The sequence below is a fragment of the Macaca thibetana genome, chromosome 1 (assembly GCF_024542745.1).
Source record: "Macaca thibetana thibetana isolate TM-01 chromosome 1, ASM2454274v1, whole genome shotgun sequence".
Classification (NCBI taxonomy): Eukaryota; Metazoa; Chordata; class Mammalia; order Primates; family Cercopithecidae; genus Macaca; species Macaca thibetana.
The window spans coordinates 88,957,648-88,979,364 of NC_065578.1; the positions used below are offsets into that span (position 1 = coordinate 88,957,648).

Here is a 21,717-nt window from a genome sequence, read left to right on the forward strand (position 1 = left end):
CCTTTTCAATAAATGCTGCTGGAGCAGTTGGACCTAAACCAATACCAAAATCAACTGAAAATGGATCATGGACTCAAACGTAAACATACAACTATATAAGAGAAAAATCTTTGGGGTGTAGGACTAAGCAAAGTTCTTAGACTTGATATCAAAAGCACGAGCCATAAGAAGAAAAATTTATAAATTGGATCTCATCAAAATTAAAAAATTTGTTCTATGAAAGACCTTGGACAAAGGATCAAAAGACAAATTACAGACAGGAAGAAAATATTTAGAAATTACATATCTAAGAAAGGTCTTGATCTAAAATATATAAAGAACTCTCAACATAAAAAAAAAAAAAGGGACAGCTGTCGTCTGAATGTTTGTGTCTCTCCAAAACTCATGTGTTGAGATCTAAACCCCAAGGTGATGGTATTAAGAGGCGGGACCTTTGGGAGGTGATTAGATCATGAAGTGGAGGGCTCATGAGTGAGATCAGTGCCCTTATAAAAGAGCCCAAGGGAGCTTATCTGCCCCTTTCACTAGGTGAGGACACCGGGGAAAAGGACTGTTCTAGGAAACAGGAAGTGAGCACTCACCAGACGCCAAATCTGATCTTGGACTTCCAGCCTCCAGAACTGTGAGAATTAAATTGCTGTTGTTTATAAGTCATCCAGTTTACAGTGTTTTGTTATAGCAGCCTGAGTGACCAAGACAAGGGCTCAAGGCCTCCTTCAGCACCACGTTTTATGACATGTGTTCTGTGAACCGTTTGACTTCGGATCTTAGGGGAGGAGGAGGTAGCAGAGGGATTGGTAAAATGCCAATTCCCGTATACCACTCCAGAAATTCTGATTCCATAGATTTGGGCAGGACCTGACAAATCTGCATTTAAAACAAACTTCTTGGGAGTTTTTTTTATCATTATTATTAAAATTCGAGAACTCCCACCATGGCCCAATCTACCAAATTATAAAGGAAGAGCATGCTGGGCACAGTGGCTCATGCCTGTAATCCCAGCTTTTTAGGAGGCTGAGGAGAGTAGATCACTTGAGGTCAGAAGTTCAAGACCAGCCTGGCCAACATGGTGAAACCCCATCTCTACTAATAATACAAAAATTAGCTGGGCGTGGTGGTGCGTGCCTGTAATCCCAACTACTTGGGACGCTGAGGCAGGAAAATCACTTGAACTCAGGAGGCAGAGGTTGCAGTGAGCTGAGATCACGCCACTGCACTCCAGCCTGGGCAACAGAGTGAGAATCCATCTCAAACAAACAAACAAAAGAAGAAGAAGAGCAGCATTAGAAAGAAAACCTGGACTGTGATAGTTGTGCCCTAAAGGGACAAGCAAAAAGAAAGGGGATAAAGACTAGCAACAACCCAGAAGTGTTGTGAACAACAATTTCTAAGAAGTGACCATTCTCTATATTTATTAGGATGTGAAAGAAATGAAGTTCCCTCTCATACACACACATACGAGAATACAAGTCTGAGGACAACTTGCTCCGGGTGAAGAATTTTTTTAATTCTCATATTCATGCTCAAGGAGCAAGGCATATGTTCACAAGGGGCAATGAGAGCCCTGGAGAGACCAGGTTCTCTGAGGGTAGGACACATACTTTGGCAACTTGGGGGACACGTTCCTGAGCTGAACTGGTGTCTCTGGAGCCCATATGAGTTGGGCCTGTGGGGGCACCACAGACAGGGACCCTGGCATTGCTGATAAGTGAAGGGTCTGCCACAGAGGTCTCTAACATGACTTTCTACCACCACCTTTCCCGCTCACTCGCACATCAATAGACACAGGTATATTAAGCGGCAGCTCTTCCTCACCTTGTCATCAAACAGTCTGTTTCTGCCTTCACCATTCTGCATCTGACCTTTCACAGGTAGCAAGAGAAGAGCCTAAGGAGCAGCAGGCAACATGCTGAAGTGCAGAGCCAGGTCAAGGCTGGGTTTGTCTGCGCAGCTGGTGAGTAAGAGGCTGTGACCAAGGCTCTGAGAAATATGGACAGCAGCCAGCCTGACAAAGAGAACAAAGAACTGCCCAGGGGAAGGTGAAGAAGGTAACTGTCAACCCTTCAAAAAGTGAAATGGCCTTTAGTAAGATGAAGGCCAGCCCATAAGAGATGCCAGCCAAGATGGAATAATGCGCAGATTTTCATCTAAGGGTGGGCATGACCTGTTGACCTGATCCAGGCACCGGGCTTCTGAGATTCCCTTCCTAGCCCTGCCCACACACCCCGCACCAGACGCCCTTTCCCCAGCCTAGGTCTCTGAGTTTCTCATCCGTTGCTCGCTTGTGTCTATTGTATGTCTTCTTCGTCAAAATCGACGGGGGCTAATTAGCGGTGAAAACAGAGACTTCAGCTCATTTCCGTTCACCTCATTATTTGTTTCTCTTTTGGGCTGAAGCCAAACAACAAACAAACATTAGCATTCCCCCTGCAGAGCAGGCACATAGACACATGGGAGCATGTTACACACACCACACCCTCACAGCATGCACACATGCACACGCACACGCACACACACCTGCTCCACTGCTACTCGGCTGTGCGAGGTCTCTGTGGCCCCGCTGTCTCGGGGCATCTAGGGTAACACCTCTTTCCATTTCAGACCCGGGACTGGGAAAAACGTAAGAAATTGTATAATGGAATGGCCCTGGGCAAGCAGGGAAAGGAGTTGGGAATTTCCGGAAGCACAATCCCCCCGGGCCAGCACTGGTGTTAATTAAGGGCGCTGCTGGTGTTTTGCAGGCAGCTGTTTCCTCCTCCGGCCCTCCTGTTCCCCGGGCCGCCTGGGCACCGGCGCCTGCACTCTGGCATTCATTGCTCTACCGTAAGCCTTGTTTCTAGCCGTTTTCAATCAAGTGGGAGACCGTCCAAATTTCCTTCTCAATGACAATCAACTGTTCTAAATCCAAGCTCCCATTAAGCGTTCCAGGGGCTGACCTGACTTGGAATTTAAGCAGCAGCCCCGCCCTCCCTGGAGGGAGCGGCAGCCGGGGCTCCAGATGAGGCGGGCCTGCCTCCTAGTGGCCAAGATGCTGCACGGCAGCTCTGAGGGCTCGCGGGCTGTGCAGCCGCCACCCGAGGACACTGGGAGGAGGCACAGTAAGAGAATCCTTAGAGCCTAACTCCCCTGTCTCCGTCGCCCTCGAGCCGTTCCAGTCCCCAAGTCCCATCCCCTTTCCCTCCCCGACATCTCTCCTCGTTGCCCCACTCTGGCTCCGTCGAACTGCAGTGGTCTGTTAGCTGGACTCTACCTCCAGCTTCTGTATCGAATCCATACACCTCACTGCCAATTCGTCTTCCGGACCCTTGTTGTCGATCCTCTATCATCTCTCATTAAGGCTCTGCTGAGCCTCCTCTTTACGTATAGGGAGGATCCTCAAGCGGAGAGTCACACCCTTCCTGGAGAGGGGTATCGCCAGCCACGACAAGGCGAGCCGCCTTTCTCCCCACACGCCCAAAAAGGCGATGACCCTCCCCAGGCCGCGCTCGCGCTGAACCTCTGTTGCTGAGCTGCAGTTCCTGGAGGTGTCCTGTCGCTCAAATGTGGGGACGCGGGAAAAAGATTGAGAAGGTAAAAGTTCAAACCAGGCAAAAGTTCAAACCTCTTGGCCCTCCACAATCTGGCCTCAAGTTTCCCTTCTAGCCTTAGTGCTAGAATAGAATGATATGAAGGGTTAGAATGCCAGGTGTGCTACGTTTTAGTCATGTAACTATGAAAGGTTCTAAAGTCTAAATGTCTTTACAAGGTTGTTATGGAGACTAAAAGAGGTCGCCTGAGTATCACATTTAGCACAATGCTTGCCACATAGTGAATGTTCAATAAATGGCAGCTGTCATTTTCCCTCCCCCGTTAGTAAGACAACTGGTTTGCTCACAGTTCTGATACCGGCCTCAAACTGAACTTTCCATCTCTGCACCTTGGCTTTTGACACCTTATTTGCCTGGAGCATCCACTATCACCACTTTGGTCAAAGCCACTGTCACCTCCTGCAATAGACTAATTCATCTCCCTGCTCCCACCCACAGTTATTTTTAATCTAGCAACCAGAATTTTTTAAAGTGTAAATCAGATTATGTCACTCATCTCAAACCCCTATTGTAGCTCCCCATTTCACTCCGTGTAAAAGCCAAAGCACTCACCATGTCCTTGAGGCCCTACATGATCTGGCTGTTTCCCCCCTCATATTATTTCCCATAGCTTTCTCCCTTGTTCACTCTATTTCTTCCACAGTGACCAATTGCTTTTGCTGGAACATACCAGCAATTTATTAATAGCCTTTGTGTTGGCTTTTCCCTCTACCCAGAATACTTTCCTCACATACCTGCATAGCTCTTTCCCTTACTTTTTCGTGACTTTGCTCAGCTGGCACATTAAAAAAAAAAAAAAAGCCAGCCAGGCATGGCGGCTCAAACCTGTACTCTCAGCACTTTGAGAGGTGAAGGTGGCAGATAACTTGGGCCCAGAAGTTCCAGACCAGCCTAGGCAACACAGCAAAACCCCATCTCTACAAAAAATACAAAATATATTTTTTGTAGAGGACAGTGGCACACACTTGTAGTCCCAGCTACTTGGGAGGCAGGAGGACCGCTTGAGCCTGGGAGGTTGAGGCTGCAGTGTGAGCGATAATCATGCCACTGCACTCCAGCCTGGGCAACAGAGCAAGACCCTGTCAAAAAAACAAATAAGTAAAAGCCAATCCTGACCACATATTTAACATTTCAAACTGCTGTACTTTCCCCCAGTACTTCCAATCCCCTTTATCTTGCCCAACTTCTCCTTTTCCATAGCACATACCATATTCCTTACTACCTTCTAAAATAATATATATAACGAAGCCAACCATTGGCAAATGAATCTCTCGTAATTTGCTGACGGGAGTGTAACTTGTTACAACTACTTTGGAAATCTTTTAGAGAGTATCTACTAAAGCTAAAAATACCTTATTTTACTCTTGTATGTAAATCTAACAAATTGCAAATCCAACAAAAAGGAGTACTTTTTGTCGGATTTATTTTGGTCATTTCTGTAAACATAATGTTATATAATATAAGATATATAGTTATATATTAGTTGCTTTAATCATATAGCTATATAATCATATACTTCATGATCTAATTGTGTCACACATAATAATCTTAGTTGCTTTAATCATTTCGCTAAACTAGGAACAACCCAAATGTCAATCTACAGTAAAATGAATAAATTTTTATTTTTTTCAAACAATAAGTACACAGCAATTAAAAATAAATTATTCCTGGTATTCATTAACAACATGAATGAGTCCAGAATCTAATATTGAGCAAGAGAAGTTGGAAACCAAAAAATACCTCCTATATGATTTAATTTACTTGAAGTTCAAGAAAGGTAAGACTTTAATGATAGAAGTCAGAATAGAGCTACTTATTTCTCTAATTGGGATGTAACCTAATTTTTCTGAAAACAGGGATAATATTCATCTTGCAGGACTGCTGGGAAAATTGCAGATAATGTATATCTAACATCTAGTACCAAGTTCCTAGCACAGAATATTTGCTAATGAAATGATAGTTTGTATTCACATATGTTCTTAATTCATGTTAGTTTGATAATTGCCAAGTAAAAAGATAGTTTTACTAAACCCAAAGGTTCTGGTTGCATGTAACATTCATTGCCACCCAATAGCCATATCCCTTTTATTCCTTACTAATAAAATCCATATTCTTTTTCAGGACAGCTATGTGCCCAGCCCTGAAAGATAAAGCATGACAAGTCTAAGCCAATCAAGAAACTCTCATACCCCTTTGCCAGATATTCACTCTCCCAACTCCTCCTTGCGGCTAGGGGTGCCCATGTGCCCAGTTCTGGCCAATGAGATTTAAAGAGCAATTCTGATGGCAAATTGCTTAGGAAAGATTTCTCCTCTTTACTGAAAGGAGATAGACACACACGCTCTAGCTACCTCCTGTTTTCTGCCTTTGCACAAATGATTCCCAGAGCTATGACAACCATATTTTTACCGTGAGAATCATAAAGGTAATGACACACAGTCCTAAAATAGCAGAGTTATCGGTCACCTACCTTCAGACTTTTTGTCCTAAGAGTTAATTATCTTTATTATTTAAGCCACCATTAGTTAATTATTCTGTTACTTGTAGCTGAAATCATTCCTAACTGTGACTGTTTACTTCTAAAGTACTAGTATACAAAAGAGAATCATAAACTGATAAGACATCTTACTGTGCTCTCTTTAATATTCCCGGTGTCTTCGTGGTGCTTTTATGAGTCTCCTCCTTACCAGTTTACTAAAATGTCATTTTCTAGTCAAATATCTTTCAATGGTATATGAACTCACTAATAAGACCAATAACTTTCCAAAGGCCTTTAGGGCTAAGACATACATTTAAAACTCAGGGAAATTCTACACAGTTGCTGACTCCTGTTGGAGGTTGACCAACTGCTAAACTCTGGCAGTAACACATATTAGCCTATATTTGCCCACAAGCACACCAGAGTGCCAATTCTGTAACTGTAAATACACTGTGAACAGTTGGTCCATCCAAGCAGGGCTCATTCCTGGTTGGCAAGGCAAATTACTATGATGTTAATAAAGTTCTAGGCCCCCTCCCTTGCATAAGCCGTTTTCATGCTTGGGACCCAAGCAATGTGTTCCCATAGTCATAAGCTTTTGTAAAACTTGTGAGCTAGGTTAACTAAAATCGGTTAAGACCTCTGTCTCTTTCCTCTCCAGCTTACCGTTTGTTACACCTGCTCTTCTGTAGGGTGTTAACTACAATCGGTTAAGACCTCTGACTCTTTCCTCTCCAGCTTACTGTCTGTTACATTTGCTCTTCTGTAGGGTGGTCTTTTTGTTTGTTTTGGAGATGGAGTCTTGCTCTGTCATCCAAGCTGGAGTGCAGTGACGCCATCTCAGCTCACAGCAACCTCCACCTCCAGGGTTCAAGTGATTCTCCTGCCTCAGCCTCCCAAGTAGCTGGAATTACAGGCGCACACCACCACAACAAGCTAATTTTTTTTTTTTTGTATTTTTAGTAGAAATGGGGTTTCCCCATGTTGGCCATGCTGTTCTCAAACTCCTGACCTCAGGTGATCTGCCTGCCTTGGCCCTCCAAAGTGCTGGAATTACAGGCGTGAGCCACCGCACCTGGTCAAGGGTGATTTTAAAGAGGCAAGGGGTGATTGGATTCAGCTAAGGGGAAGCTGACTTGAAGAGACATAGAGTTTGGGTTAAGAAGGTTATTTATATGTGGTTCACTTCCATATCTAAGTTATTGTTAGCTATTGTGGTGCTGGAATGGCTTCCAGCAATATTTCCAATGCTCCTTTGCTACTCAACCAATATCTGACAGACAGGTGCAAAGCTAGAGGTCATATTGTGATTTTAATGTAACCTATTGTACTTGGCATTGGAAGTTTGTAGGTAATCACATAGACAAAGTTTTCAAAAGTATGAAACCAGAAGCTAGCCTGTGGAAAATTCTGCCAATCTTCAGTTATGTAAAAGTCTGAGCTGAGGATTTAATTCTCAAAGACGCCTGGTCAAAATGGAAGTTCTGTCCTGTTGAGAATATACATGATAAGCAGTATATGCAATTATAAACCCAATATTTTTTATTTTTGAGGTAAATCACACAAAATAGAATTTATCAGAAATCCTGTATTGTAGGACACAAACCAGTGCCAGGTTCACACTGACTGTGTCTGTTTAGTCATGTATTTTATACATCCCAATATGTTGGATCACATCGCATCCTGAAGACAAAGAGCAGATTTAGAGAAAAGAGAATGAAAAAGTATTCATCAATAAATTACAACAACCTAAAGAAACATTCCAGTGATAAAATCACCACACATATTTATAAAATAAGCCCATGTACGTAGTGTAAGTAAGTAGCTTAATGCAATGATGTTTAAAATGGATTTTACTTACTCCTCTATGTACCTTAATTTCATGTAGCTTTGCGTATTTATTCAGAATTATTGATTATATTAAAATTCAAAAGAATTATAAAGGTATATGTAAGACAATTCATTAATAAAAGAATTACATAATTTTTCCTGGACTTTTGATGTTTGTGACGTATTTGTCAACATTTTATTCTTTTTTAATTTTTCTTCTTTCATGACAGACACGGTATGTGTGGATGTTGTAACAGGGTTTGAAGGAAGCATCTCACACAACTCACATGTGAGAACCCAATCATCACATTTATAAAACACAAAAGGATCAGCATTTTAAAATTTGTAATTTGTGGATTTTTCTCATTCCAAGTAAATAGTTGTTTACATACCCAATTTTTTATCTTTGTTTTTGTTTTAATTTTTTATTTCTTTTTTATTTTTTCTATTTTCTAGACAACCAATTTTTTATTCCTAACTTTGCATTCTTTTTCTTAAAGAAAGCCTCTGCCAAATTGTGTAAGCTCCTACCCCTGGTCATCAGGCAACAGTCACAATCAGTCAAGACTGCAAATGATATTTACCAATTTGGTTACCTTGGAAGTTCTTTCAATGTCAGGCTTTAAAAGGGCAAGAGTATTAACTGAGAAGAATTGAAGCCACTTTATTGAATGCCCTACATAGTTTGTTAGGTGAACATAACCTAATGTTAAAATAGAACACTTCTCACCTCAGTTTCTCCAGAGGGACTGACATTGTAGCTCTCAGGTACCAATGTGTGCATGGGACAGAACCCGGTAAGAGGAATCTAAAACAAAATAAACCCTGATGTTTGGGTTTGGTTTCAACATTTAAGGTCGTTTATCCAAGGGCTTCTTTCTCTCTTCAAGAATAGAAAAGATTTGTTGCAGAGTAAGAAGAAAGAAGAAAAATTCTAGTGAGAAGGATTTTTTGGAAGTTTTTGCTGTAAGCCTGAAGTCCTGTATCTCAAGAGGAAATAAGGGGTGAGGAGACACCTGAACCTCCCTCAAGTTTTGAGGGCCTTCAACACGGCCATTCTGAGAGTCTAATGTGAGTCACCTGAAGTTTGAAAGACAGTGGGCTGAGGGCTGATTTCTGCCCCAGAAAATCTGTAGAGTAAGAGAGAAGCTGGCCAATTGTGTTGAGGATGATGAAGCCAAAGCAAGTAGCTGCTACCTCTGGGAAATTCCTGCAACCCCAAGCCCCTGCAGTGGAAGGACAAGGCGTGTTCCCCCAGTGTACGACAGGATAGAGGACCAGCGATCCTGAGGCTGTGTGAGGCTCTATCAGAGAGGACCTCCTAGAAGGGGCAATGGGACTCCACAGTGTGTGGGGGTGGATCCTCTAAAGTGGGGAGCTGTCAGCAGAAGAAGGGGCATCAACACAGCTCCAGAGATCCCACAGAGGGGGTACCCCCCAAAAGAGTGCTCAAGAGAATATCAGCTTTAAATGTCAGCCCACACTCAGCACAAAGTCAAATTATGGCAGATAGGGCTGAGTAAGAAAATTCCCTTCTACTATTTTTGATTCCTCTCTTTATGTCCCAACCCTAGGGGCAAGCCTAATGGGGAAGAGGAGCAGGAAAAGAGAAATGAAGGATCAAGCCTTCCTCTCTCACTGCAGGCAGCCAGCTCATACTGGGGCTGCCCAAGAAAGGGAGACAATTCAACATTAAATAAAATTCAAGGTTTTAGATTTTTCCAGGGCTCGGTATTCTAATGTGTGGATTGGGCTGTGTTTGTAACTTAAAATGACCACAAGACAGACTGTAAATTACCTTGGGGTGAACTGTATTCATCCAAGGCAGGAAAAGATTACCATACAAAATAAACTTTATAGGATCAATAAGAACAAAAGTCAGGTTGTGTTTTTATCACATTCCACGTGTCACATTTGTTCAACACTTTTGTTACATTAAGAAGAACCTATTAGAAAGCCATAAATAACTTAAAACTTTAATAATGGTATTGATCTGATATCACTTTCTGATTGTTTTTCTTTGGGCTTTAGTGAAATCCATATTCCTAAGTGACCAGATTCATGTCTCTGTCTTGATATTAATCTGAATCATTCATTCATTAACCCAACAAGTATTTATTGAGATCTAACGAGGTTAGATTCCTAAGCTCTACTTTGGTCATGTCCAAGACCCCTACTCAAGAACCTTCTGTGAGTCCTCACTGTTTACAGCAGACAGGAATAACAGTGGGGTAGGGCTTTACCTCACCTCACCTCCCTCTCTCACTGTGTGTTCTGACATATGCCTTAGGTGCTGGGGGAGTGCCCTTACCTCCCCGTTCAACAGCCCACCCCCAATGCTGCCCTAAAAGCCACTGTGATGTGTCAGAGGATTCATTTAATTTGCTCTTACCAGAGCCCCTATCCTTTGCCCATCTAAATCACTTGGATAAAAAGGGAATTGAATTATATTTCATTTAGATTCAACTTACATTTTCTTTTTTTTTAATTTATTAAGCCAGGAATATGATATTCTCTCTTGGCAGCAGCCCAGCGATAATCGTTTAAGCCCAGATCCTTTCTCTAATGCCGTATCCTGGGGAAGGAAAGCTTATGGGGATTTCATGAGTGGTTCTGGTGAAATGACAGTTTATTTATCTCCAGGGGCTCTTTAGTCTTCACCTCTTGCACCTGTCCCAACAGAAGGTTTGGAGGCTTTGGGGTCAAAGCAGTTTGATTGGGAGAAGAAGGACAGGAACAGCAGTTATAAATGTCTGACTACAGCCCACTTGTAAGAGATCTTTGCAGTTCACACAAATGAAGTGGACTTCAAATGCACTATTCTAGGACAATATGCCTCCCTAGTGTCTCCTTTGTGGCCGCCATATACCACGTTTGGAAGAGAAAATTGTTCCTATGCAGCTTGTTTTATTTTTGTTTAATCGAATAAACAAGGGTTTTTCCATGTCAAAAATAAAATAAAATAAAATGAATTTTTGGCCGGGCGCAGTGGCTCACGCCTGTAATCCCAACACTTTGGGAGGCTGAGGCGGGTGGATCACTTGAAGTCAGGAGTTTGAGACCAGTCTGGCCAACATGGTGAAACCCTGTCTCTACTAAAAATACAAAAATTAGCCAGGCATGGTGGTGTGTGCCTGTAGTCCTGCTCAGGAGACCGAGGCACAAGAATTGCTTGAACCCTGGAGGCAGAGGTTGCAGTGAGCTGAGATCACGCCACTGCACTCCAGCCTGGGTGACAAGAGCAAGACTCCGTCTCAAAAAAAAAAAAAAAAAGAATAAAAAAGAATTTTTGAATTAAGCGTGATTATCCTTTTGCAGCTTGTTGTACATTCAAAATACAAGTATTGGAAGATAAGATTAACACCTGTATTCTGTGCTTTTTAAATTTTTTTTTTATTATTAGTGTTGTTACTCAATGTAACAATCACTTACTAAGCTACAGTGCTAAACGTCAGGGATTTAAAAGATCAACCAGAAAGGGGTTGGAGAGGGGGAGATTCGCGCTGAGGGAGTAATCCAGAGAGGCGGGTAGCCTGACCATAATCTTCAGCAGTTACCCAAAAGCCACCCAGGTAACATGATGAGGATGAAAATAAACAGAAAGTGAGAAATCTGGCGAAAAAATTAAAATGCTGCCTGGCATGGTGGCTCACACCTGTAATTCCAGCACTTTGGGAGGCCGAGGTGGGAAGATCACTTGAGCTCAGGAGTTGGAGACCAGCCTGCAGAGTATAGCAAGACTTCACCTCTACAAAAAAATAAAAACTAGCCTAGCATGCTGGTGCATGCCTGAAGTCCCAACTACTTGGGAAGCTGAGGTGGGAGGATGGCTTGAGCCTGGGAGGCAGAGGCTGTAGTGAGCCAAGATTGCACCACTGCATTCCAGGCTGGGTGACAGAGCAAGACCTTGTCTTTAAAAAAAAAAAAAGAAAGAAAAATGCTATCTTTATTGATCTAAGACCTGTAATTTCAAGACATATGCTTATTATGAAAATGCAGCTTCAAGACAAGACTTAGTCTCTGCTGCCCATCATATTTTAAAGCTGCCACAAAAGAAGTTTACGGTCTGTTGGAGTAAGAGATTGATGTGTGCACAAATAAATTACAAGACAGTAAATGCTATAATAGGGCAATGTATTTTCTTAATGAACCCTTTGTGGGATGGATCAAGAGTATCCATTTTCTTCTGGTAAACAGCAATCTGAACCCAAGAGATAATCCTTTCTCAAACACCCGATCAGCAATCAGCCAGCACTAATGTCTTGATATTTCTCAGGAATATACTCTAGTGGTTTCGCCTCCTGGAAGACGCTGTGAGGAAGATTGTCCTTGCAGCCCTGAGCCTGTTGCCACTCCTTACTAAGGGCCTTATTAAGGGCATGCCCGGAGCCATCACAGTCTGCTCTGTTTGGAAAGGGGTCTGGGCATCAAGACTTATCACTCTGAATACTGTGGGATTTTCTTCTACCTAAGACAAAAGAAAGAAGCAATCCCATTAATGTGTGCTTTTCAGGATCTGTTGGGTTTTTCATTTGTTACTGCTTTGGGAACTTTTTCTGTGTGCCAGCACAGGGCTACGCACTGGACATACCACGATGAGCAAGACGGATGTCCATGCCCTCATGGATCTTAGAGAACCTAAAAGATTCTCATTTCTCTCTGAATTCTTCACAGGATAAACTGCCCTGGCATTTTCAGTTTTCTTTTTCCTCCTTCACCAGGAAGACTGACCCAAGCTTTCTCCTTGGGGGCTGCCCCCAAAAGACTAGCTCAGTGTTATTCACACACCTGCAGATAGTTGTCCAGGTATATGAATTTCAGTGCATGAAAATAACATGCTTTCCCCGTGTTATTCTCTATCACGGCACTCTGTGTACTATCTTATTGGTGCTTACAGGCTGAAGTAATTAATTTTTCTACTTGTTCATTACCTGACCTTCTCACTGGAATGTAAACTCCATGGAGGCAAAGACCTTCTTAATATTCTCAGCTGAATCCTCAGTTCCTAATCAGCCCCTTGCATGCCACAGATGCTCAATATTTGTTGAATTAATAAATACATAGAAAGAAGGAAGGAAGAGAGAAAGAGAGTCAGAAAATGTTATGCAAGCCTTACCAAAAATAGGGGAACCTGATTTCCTAAGGACTTTACATATTCTTGAATGTGTTCCATTTATAAGGGAATCATGGGTCTGGCACAACATCTTTGACCAATGTCCAGAAGTCTACTAGAAATTTTCCTGGACATTCTCTCAGGGAAAACACTAAGTGAAGTAGTCTGGGCCTTGTGGACCTGGAGGCACACAACTGGAAAAGGTTTATTAGTTCTTGATATCACTGAGTAGAGAAGGAGAGAAAGAAACACAAACTCCTGGGCTCTAGGAAGCCAGCTCCACCTGTGGCTTAGATACATCCTTAGAAATAAGAGACAGGCAGGGTTTGCACGGGTCTGCAATGTTTTCCTTTAACCAAGGCCCACATTCTAATGAAATATATTTCTTGTTCGTATAAAACCACCCTTAAAAAGATTTTTTCCAACATCCATAAGTGTGTTTTTCTAGTTAGAGTTGACATAGGCTGAGAGTGAACCTATGTAATTGGCTAAGCAAGGATGCGTGCAGACGATGAGGCCATTATTGCAAGGAAATGCATATAATCAGGTAAGTATGATCCCTCAGAACTACAACGTTGGCGTGGGTTAAGAATTTTAGATATTTGAAGTTATTGGTTTATTCATATTGTATGCATTTATTAAACATTTATTAAGCACATACTTATTCAATTACTAACATGGATGACTAAACCAAATCATGCCGGTTGGGGAGGGAAATGGTAGTGGCCACTACTGGGTGTCTCAGATGCTTAGTGGAGCTGTTTCATGATGCCATGGATTGGAGGTGCAGACGCACTGCTCCTGCACCTGGAGTGCAGTATTTCCCAGTCCATCTCCTGTGGGGTGAAAGTGTTTTTTGGTGCTATTGAGGGTACATGGGCATCATACAAAAAGCTTACATCAGAAGATACATTTTACTGCTGTTTATCAGTAGCCATCTATACGAAAATGCTGGTGAGGTCACTACTTGGATAATGTAGTACAAATGCAAACACTGGTAAGCAATCTAAATTATAACCACTTCATGTGTAAGAGAAGCACAAGGCCAGGCAGCCATTTGTAGGTAGATTACACTTTCAGTGCTAGAGCCAGAATTCACATTTCTCTGGATTTCCGGTTTGCCAGCAGGTACCATGTATGTAAGGTCCTCCTCTGCATGATACTGGGAAATAGTGGTCCTGGCACCCTTGCTTGTCAAGCAACAACAGCATAGCTGTCCTATCCCTAAACTGCCCCATGGAATTATGCCACTGTGCAGCCACTGTGGATCACTCTCTGGCATTGACTAATCTGCTACTGCTTTCTTTCTTTCTTTCTTTTCTTTTTCCTTTTTATTTCTTTTTTTATTTTATTTTATTTTATTTTTTGAGATGGAGTATCAATCACTCTGTAGCCCAAGCTGGAGCACAGTGGCATGATCTCTGCTCACTGGTGCCTCCACCTCCTGGGCTCAAGCGATTCTCCTGCCTCAGCCTCCCAAGTAGCTGGAACTATAGGTGCATGCCACCGCACCCAGCTGATTTTTTGTATTTTAGTAGAGACAGGGTTTTACCATGTTGCCCAGGGTGCTCTCGAACTCCTGAGGTCAGGCGATTCGCCTGCCCCGACTTTCCAGAGTACTGGGATTACAGGCGTGAGCCACCACGCCCGGCTAATCTGCTGCTTTCTAATGATCCTGCCGCCACTGAATGTGAAATGTAGCTCACATATGCCACAAAACATTCAGAAAGTCCTTGACATAGAGGGTACCCTTGTATATATTTCTTGACTGGTTTCTATATAGTCCATATAGTCTCTGAGAAAAGTTTCTTGATTCTCTCAGCTGGAATAATCTTTCTCACCCTGAAATCTCAGAGCACAGCAGCAGCACCACTGATGACCTTTTGTCATATCTCTCCTACTGATCTTCAAAATCAGGAAGATCTGTGTGGTAAGCAGGGTAATGGCCCCCAAAGACAACCATGTCCTAATGCTTGGAATCTGTGAATATGTTAGGTTACATGGAAAGGAGGAATTAAAGTTGCAGATGAAATGAAAGTTGCTAATCTTCTGTAGAGATGGAGAGATTATCCTGGATCATCTAGGAGGGCCCAAGGTAATTACAAGGGTCCTTATAAATGAAAGAAGGCAGGACAATCTGAGCCAGAGGAGATGCAATCATGGAAGCAGGGTTGAAATGATGCAATTGCTGCTCTATGAGGACGGGGGGCTGGGGGAGCCATGAGCCAAGGAACAGGGGCAGCCCCCCAAAGCTGGAAAAGGCCTGGAAACAGATTCTCCCACAGAGCCCCTAGAAGGAACCCGGCCCTGCCGTATCTTTATTTTAGCCCAGTGAGACCCATTTTGAACTTCTCACCCACAGAACTGTAAGATAATAAATTTGTGTTGTATTAAGCCAAAAAGATTATGGTACTTTTTTACAGCAGCAATAGGAAACTAATATAGTATGTCTGATTTATCTTTCTTTCCATCAGTGCCTAACACAGGGTCTTATTTTCAGATGGCATCCTATAAGCATGTGTTGAATGAATGACTACTGAAAAACTACTGTTTTATACCTATAGTTGGTCTTTTGTTGTGGGAAAATATGCATAGTATTTACCATTTTAGCCATTGATAAGTGTGCAGTTAAGTGGCAATAAATACATTCACAATGTTGTATAACCATCACCATTATCTAAACTTAAAAGTTTTTCATCAGCCCCACAAAAACTACACATTAAATAATAACTCCTCCATTCTCCTACTCCCAGACCCTGGTAACCACTATTCCACTTTCTGTCTCTATGAATTTGCCTGTTCTAGGTACTTCATACATGTGAAATCATACGATGTATATCCTTCTGTGTCTGACTTGTTTCCCAAACATGCTTTTAAGTTTCATCCATGTTGTAGCATATACCAAAATTGTATTCCTTTTTATGGCTGAATAATACTAGTGTGTGTGTGTGTGTGTGTGTGTGTGTGTGTGTGTACACAAACCACATTTTGTTTATCCATTCATCTGTTCATGGACACTTGGGTTGTTTATACCTTTTGGCATTTGTGAGTAACACTGCTATAAAATTTGGTGTGCAAACATCTGTTCTTTATCTCTCCAAGTTCTAATTTTAAAAACATAAAGAGAGAGAGATAGATAGATAATAGATAGATGATAAATTTCTGTTGAAATTTCTGATAGACAGATAGATTTCCTCTTTCAATTCTTTTGGGTATATAACTGAAGTAGAATGACTGGGTCATATGGTAGTTTTATGCTTAACCTTCTGAGAAATTGTCAAATTGTTTCCCATAGTGTCTGTACCAATTTACCTTCTCACCAGTAATGTGCAAGGTTCCAATTTCTACACATCTACACATCCTCACCAACACTTGTTATTTTCCATCTTGTTTTGTCTTTTAACTATAGCCATGCTAGCAGGTGTGAGGTGGTACTCATTGTGATTTTGATTTAAATTTCCCTAATGACTCATGACACCAAACATCTTTTTCAGGTTTATGGACCATTTGTATACCTTCTTTGGAGAAATTTCTATTCAAGTCTTTTGCCCATTTTTGAATTAGGTTATATTTTTGAGTTTTAGGTATTCTTCATATATTCCAGATATTAATACTTTATCAGATATGTGCTTTGCAAATATTTCCCCCCACCTAGTGGGTTGTATTTTTGCTTTTAAAGTATCCTTTGATACACACAAGCAAAATTGTATCCTTTGATTCACAGAATACTTTTTTTTTTTTTTTTGAGACGGTGTCTCCCCCTGTCACCAGGCTGGGGTGCAGTGGTGCAATCTCGGCTCACTGCAACCTCCACCTCCCAGGTTCAAGCGATGCTTCTGCCTTAGCCTCCCGAGTAGCTGGGATTACAGGCACGCGCCACGACACCCAGCTAATTTTTGTATTTTTAGTAGAAACGGGGTTTCACCATGTTGGCCAGGATGGTCTCAATCTCCTGACCTCGTGATCTGCCTGCCTCAGCCTCCCAAAGTGCTAGTATTACAGGCATGAGCTACCACGCCCAGCCTTGATTTAATTTTCTACTCTGTGTCTATCATCACATAAAGGATTGTCCAAACAGCAGAATTTGTGTGTAGCTAGGTGCTCTTTTATATGTGAAAATCTCAGACTAAATAGCTTTATTTACAATAGCCCAAAATCGTAAACAACCCAAATGCTCATCAGTAATAGAATGGATGAATAAACTGTGGAATATCAAAACAGTGAATGCAGTCCTATGTTAAGTACAAACAAGGATGAATCTCATTGACATACTGATAAGGAAGGAGGCCAGACACAAAACTACACACACAGTATGTTTCCTTTTATTATGAGGTTAGAGAGCAGGCAGCACAAATCTATGGTTATAGATGTCAGGTCTTTGGTTACATGAAGAGGGATATTAAGAAGAGACATAAGAGAGACAAAGAAGCCTTCTGAGCTGTTGGAAATATATCTTGATCTAGGCAGTGGCTACATGGGGGTGTGTGTGTGTGTAAATTCATCAAGTTTACACAGGATTTGTACACTTCACTGTTTATATATTATACCTCAATTTAAAACTTTTTTAAATCTCTGGTTAATGGTGAGGTTCACAGGGTTCATGTTAGTATATCATAATAGTGATTTTTCCATCAGAATATAGTCTGCCTTCTTTGGGAAGTTTTTTTTTTTTTTTTTTTTTTTTGAGACGGAGTCTTGCTCTGTCACCCAGGCTGGAGTGCAGTGGCCGGATCTCAGCTCACTGCAAGCTCCGCCTCCCGGGTTTACGCCGTTCTCCTGCCTCAAGAAGTTTTCAAATGATAACTGAGCTTAATCAATCAGCAGCAAACAGAGGCTCTTTAAAAGTCAGAGTCGGCCAGGTATGGTGGCTTACACCTGTAATCCCAGCACTTTGGGAAGCCGAGGCTGGTGGATCACCTGAGGTCAGGAGTTCAAGACCAGCCTGGCCAACGTGGTGAAACCCTGTCTCTACTAAAAATAAAAAAATTAACCATGCGTGGTGGCAGGCACCTGTAATCCCAGCTACTCAGGAGGCCGAGGCAGGAGAATTGCTTGAACCCGGGAGGCAGAAGTTGCAGTGAGCTGAGATGGCGCCATTGCCCTCCAGCCTGGATGACAAGAGCGAAACTCTATCTCAAAAAAAGAAAAAAGAATGAAAAAAGTCACAGAGTCTTGGAAATTTGCTTGTCACAGAAAGAGTTTTCTTGAGGACTAGAGAGAAGGGTAGTAAATCATGTGCTTCTATATCGCTGTTATATTCACAAAATAAAAATAGATTGCCTGGAAAAAATCAGCAAGTAATGAAGTAGGATGCTTTGATTGCTGTAGTATTTGAAACTATACCCTGATGGTTGCTCAAATATGAGAGTTGTTGCTAAGATATTTTAGATACCAGGAAAAGGGATTGAAAAGGATTATGAGCACTAAAGCAGATTTTTTTAAAAAATACAAGTTCAAGTATGTGTTATTGTTTTGATGCAGACTCAGAAGTGACATTGGGAAGGCACAAAGTAATGGCATTGGGCTTCAATCTGTTCACTGACTATTCCCTCAGTAAAGAATTGAAGTTGTGGCAGTGATCCCTGTCATACAGGATATTTGAAGCAAATTAGATTTTTAAATCATATAGGTGGAGACCGAGGTGGCTAGAAACATCAATCATCACTCCAGGTCAATGGAGCAGGGAAATGATTAGCCCCTGGGCTGCAAGAGTCAGTGGGAAGATCAGGCAATTCTGGACAAGATTCTCACACCTTAGAAGATTAGGCTAATTTTCAAAATTAAATTTTTAAAATGGCCCACCAAAAATAGGACGAAAAACAGTAAAGACGGGGGCGGGGGGTTGCATGCTTAGTTCAATTCATCTTGGGTCCTGAGACAAGATGGAAAATGAATCACTAAGTAAAAGTGCAGTAGAAAAAGCACTAAGGCTTTCCACATGGAAAAACATGCTTGAGCAATGTGTGCTATTTCAAAAGTTTTCAAGATACTGTAATAAGTTAACAGAAGTATGACAAAGAAAAATGTATAGTATTCAAGAGCCAAAAATAATACTCTATAAGTGTATATTTCATGTTTTCCTCACTGGGTAGAAGGATATTTTCTTCAAGAAGCATTAATTTTTTTTTTTTTTTTTTTTTTTTTTTTTTTGAGACAGAATCTCATTCTGTTGCCAGGCTAGAGTGCAGTGGCGCAATCTCAGCTCACTGAAACCTCCACCTCCTGGGTTCAAGTGATTCTTCTGCCTCAGCCTCCCGAGTAGCTGGGACTACAGGCATGCGTCATCACACCCAGCTAATTTTTGTATTTTTAGTAGAGACAGGGTTTCACTATGTTGGCCAGGATGGTCGTGATCTCTTGACCTCGTGATCTGCCCACCTCAGCCTCCCAAAGTGCTGGATTGCAGGCATGAGCCACCACACCCAGCCGAAGCATTAATTTTTAAATGCATTAGAAATTCAACTTTTTTAAGCAAGCAGTATACAATAGATGTGGAAGTCCTGAGGCACTATGCTATGACTTGAATACTATCTAAATTTCAGAAAAGAGCACCCATCCCATATCTTTAAAACGAATTATTTAAAAATTGGAAATTAACCTTTTTTAACAAAAAATTACAGGAGTAACTGTATACATATTTTTACATATGTAATTTCCAGTGTCATTATAAAGAGATCTGAATAGGTGCTAACCTCAACAATAGGGATCAAAACAGAACTGAGCTTCAGTGCCCCTAAGACATTTCAATGTGTTGTCTGTTTTTGAATTGAACAAGCAGTAAAGGTTATAAAGTATCTATCTATCTCAAAGAGATCATGAGAAATAGGACTGACCCCACCTGTCACTGACAGCTTATGCATTATATGATTTTTTATTCCAGCATTCAATGATTTCAAGTGTCTCTCACACATCAGTTGATTCTTCATAGGGCTCATACAACCAACAGATGGCAGAATTGGCCATGTTGTTATTCTATGATGACTACAAATCTAGATCTATATCAAGCAGGATAGATTTTTTTTTTTTGAGACAGGATCTCACTCTGTCACTTAGGCTGGAGTGCAGTGGTGCCATCATGCCTCACTGCAGATTCGACCTCCTGGGCTCAAGCAATCTTCCCAGCTCAGCCTCCTGAGCACATGCCACTACACCCAGCTATTTTTTTTAATTTTTTTGTAGAGATGGGGCCTCACTATGCTGCCCAGGCTTGTCTTTAACTCCTGGCCCTAAGTGATCCTTTCACTTTGACCTCCAACAGTGCTGGAATTATAGGCGTGAGCCACCTTGCCAGGCCAGATTTTTTTCTTAAAATTGTTGTGGCCGAGTGCAGTGGTGCATGCCTATAGTTCTAGCTATTCGGGAGGCTAAGGTGGGAGAATCTTGTGAGTCCAGGAGTTTGAGGCCAGCCTGTGCAATATGGCAAGACCCCAACTCTAAAAATACATAATAATAATAAAGGTGGTTGTGTATACCCCTAGGAATCAGAATATCTTACACATACACATCCATATACTCTTGCTGTTTCCAATTTCAAAGTATGTTTCTAAGCTTTTTTCCCTAAAACCTACCAAAAGAAAAGACCTCACCTTCGACTATTACTGCATGGTAACAGCACAATCAGTTCAAGAAAAGACAGAGGTCACGAGCTTTTTTTTTTTTTTTTTTTTCTTTTCTCACAACATATCTGACACCAAATGAGATTTTTTCCTCCCACCAACCAATTCTCCAACTCTCCAGACAACAACTGGATGTTGTACAATTCAATTCAATTCAATTCTGACACTAACTACCAGAGTTAGTGTCAGATGACACAAGTGAAAGGGCTCAGTTCCACAAAACTGTCCCCATGTCAGACTTCAGATGCCAATCACAAGTCCAGGACCTCTGGGCTTCTGAGCCACCAACTACAAATCAGGGGTTCCCACAACCCCCTCCTAGAACAGCTCACAGAACTTAGGAAAACACTAAAACACTTTACATATTATTACCAGTTTATTACAAACTCAGAAATAGCCAAACTCAGAAACAGCCAAATGGAAAAGATGCATAAGTCGAGGTGTGGGGGTGGTGCGTGGAGTTTCCTCTGGCACCTTCCCAGCACCTTGATGTGGTCACCAAGCATTTAGGGGGTTTTATGGAGGCTTCATCTTGTAGGCATGATTGATTACTAACTGAAGCCCTAGCTTTTCTCCCTTGGAGGATGTGACTGAAAGTTCCAAGTTTCTCATCAAGACTTGGTCTTCCTGGCAACCAACCTCCATCCTGAAGTTATAAAGGAGCCTAGTAAGAGTTGCCTCATTAGAACAAAAGATGCTCTTATCACTCAGAGAATTACTAGAGCTTTAGGAGCTCTGTGCCGGGAACCAGAGACACATACATATTTCTCTGGGTTCTTTTTTCATAGACATCTCATTTTAAAAAGGCAGCTCTTCCAATAAAGAAAAGTTCAGAATCAGCATAAACTACCATCAGCCTTTCTGCTACAGTATAACTGCTGGACTTTCCCCATTTCCCAAAGTGGTCCCAAAATCAATCAGGCCTGACCTGGGGCCAGATCAGACTTCCCTGAGCTCGGATTCTCTGGGCCCAAATTGTGGTTCCAAACACCTCCAGCCCACAGCCTCCTCTCTGCCCTTCATCACCTCTTAGGTACATGTGAGAGACTCAGATGTATGGTTTTACATCTGTTCTAAAGGGAATTCAACTCA

General features: G+C 41.8%; 1 long non-coding RNA gene and 1 other non-coding gene across 2 annotated transcripts; one reads left to right on the forward strand and one right to left on the reverse strand.

Moving 5' to 3' along the window:
- The first annotated feature begins 3,207 nt into the window (after window positions 1-3,207).
- On the forward strand, window positions 3,208-9,768 carry LOC126964016 (uncharacterized). The gene is made up of 2 exons (XR_007729296.1): window positions 3,208-3,570; window positions 8,127-9,768. It is a non-coding gene; the product is annotated as an uncharacterized LOC126964016 (long non-coding RNA).
- On the reverse strand, window positions 8,121-8,225 carry LOC126945668 (small nucleolar RNA U13). Its single transcript, XR_007722513.1, has one exon. It is a non-coding gene; the product is annotated as a small nucleolar RNA U13 (small nucleolar RNA).
- Window positions 9,769-21,717: the final 11,949 nt, after the last annotated feature.